Genomic DNA, 2,100 nt, shown 5'->3' with positions numbered 1-2,100 from the left:
TATTGACAGCAACAGTAGATGCAAGATCCACCACTTGCTGTAGGTAGCGTACCATGTGAGAATTCATTGTTTGATGAGGCTAACAATTTAGAAGATCCACCACCACAACTACCTGCAAATATAAACATGACACGTAACGAAAGGACTTTGAAAGAGTGTGTGCTACCAAATATGGATATGGTTCAAGGGAGTATAACGAGGCCAACTATCATGGCAATTAATTTCAAGATTAAACCAACTATGATCCAGATGATCCAGAACAATTTGTAGTTTAACAAAACACTGACTGAGGATCCGAGTTAGCATTGAAAACAGTTCCTCTAGCTTCGTGATACCTTCAAATACAATGGGGTCACTTATGACGCTATTTGTCTTTGGTTGTTTCCCTTTCCATTAATTGATAATGCCTTTTCTTAGCTAGATTCATAAACATCGGAATCAATTACGACATGGGACAAACTCGTAGGGAAATTCCTACAAAATTTCTTCCCCATTAGCAAGAAGGTTTAGCTAAGAAGAGGAATTTTTATGTTCAAACAATTAGAAGGAGAAAGTTTTCATGAAGCATGGGAGGGTTTTAAGATGCTAATTTAGAAGTGCCCATACCACGGATTGCTTGAGTAGTTATAACTATAAATTTTCTACAACAGGTTGGATGTGTATTTGAGGTTAGGATTAGATGGAGCACCAGGGGAAGCTTTAATGAATAGAACGTACGAGGATGTATACGAATTGATTAAAAGTATGGCAATGAATTCCTGCTGGTGGTTGACTGAACGATACACATATGGCCAAAGGCCATCTACGGTGAAAGTTGTCTCGGAGGATGATATATATGAACAACTGATGGACAGAATCATTTAAATAAAGGATGAGAAGAGTGCACCACCTGTTTATGGAGGAGACAAACAGCTCTTCCATTATATTAATAATCTTACCAAGGATGTGAACTACATCAAAAATAGGGGTGGAAATACCTATTAAAATACATGCAATTTCGGACGAAGAGATCACTCGAACCTGAGATGGGGAAGAAATCGAAAAGGAGGTAATAGCTTGAACCAAGTTAAAATTCTAACTATCAACCTCCTTATTTACAGAAACCCCAGGAAAGAGCCACCCTAAACGATAATATTGTATGTGATCAACGTCTAAATAGAACCGGGGGGAGATGTAGTAATGAGAACAAATGTAAAATAGGCACAGTCAAAGTGCATCAATTCAATAAGAACATTGGCTAAACTTGAAGAGTAGATGAGCCAATTGATTAACATGATGGGGGATATAAAAAGACAAATTTGAAAAAATTGAGGAAAACAATTCGGTGTCGCGAACTGAAGCCAATATACTCAGATATCCAAAAGTCCAGAGTGTGTTGTGACATCGATACTCAATGCCGTGACAACAGTAAACTGACAGGGATGTCACGACATGGAATCCTTGCATGGCGACATTGCTGTAATTTTCTGAAGGGTTGAGCCAATCCATTCACGCTACTCGGTGACTTAAAACTCACTTTTCCCGATTTTTAACCCTCAAAACACATATTTTATAACCTAAATACTTATTATCCCCTTATTTAAACATCTCTTAACTCAATTAATATCTCAAAACCTCTTAAATCCCTTAAACCCTAAACTTCACTTTTTTTTCCTTTTTCTTTTTGATTTGTTTTGAAAATATCTTCTTTCAATCTTATCCGGCACAGGAAAGGATGGGAACATCTCAAAGAACAATGAACAAAGAAACGTGACGAGTAATCCAATGACTTATACAAGGTTAAAGATTCTTAACTCAACTTTTATTGTTCCATTGAACTTATTTTCTGGATATTTCATTAGTTAGCGTGGCTAAACATCATGCCTCCTAGAAAGGTCCGAAGAACTAATGAACTAGAATCATCGATGGTTTCGAACCCCTCTAGTTTTGCAAACCTGAATGTTGGAAAATCTTTATCCAATAGAGGTGACTTGATTTGTCAATGATTATTTGGACAATCCCAAAAGACATTGTTCTGGTCCTTGTTATTCAAGATTTTTATGCATCTTTATGGGACTAGGAACACTAAAGGTGTGACAGCCCAAAGTTGACCCTAGTCGG

At 37.1% G+C, this 2,100-nt stretch overlaps 1 non-coding gene across 1 annotated transcript; it reads right to left on the bottom strand.

Annotated features, from left to right (window-relative positions):
* Positions 1-508: 508 nt before the first annotated feature.
* On the bottom strand, positions 509-614 carry LOC121211968 (small nucleolar RNA R71). Its single transcript, XR_005907182.1, has one exon. It is a non-coding gene; the product is annotated as a small nucleolar RNA R71 (small nucleolar RNA).
* Positions 615-2,100: the final 1,486 nt, after the last annotated feature.

This window comes from Gossypium hirsutum, chromosome A12 (genome assembly GCF_007990345.1).
Source record: "Gossypium hirsutum isolate 1008001.06 chromosome A12, Gossypium_hirsutum_v2.1, whole genome shotgun sequence".
NCBI lineage: Eukaryota > Viridiplantae > Streptophyta > Magnoliopsida > Malvales > Malvaceae > Gossypium > Gossypium hirsutum.
Note: the sequence above shows the minus strand (reverse complement) of the source record. Positions and strands in the feature narration are given on the sequence as shown.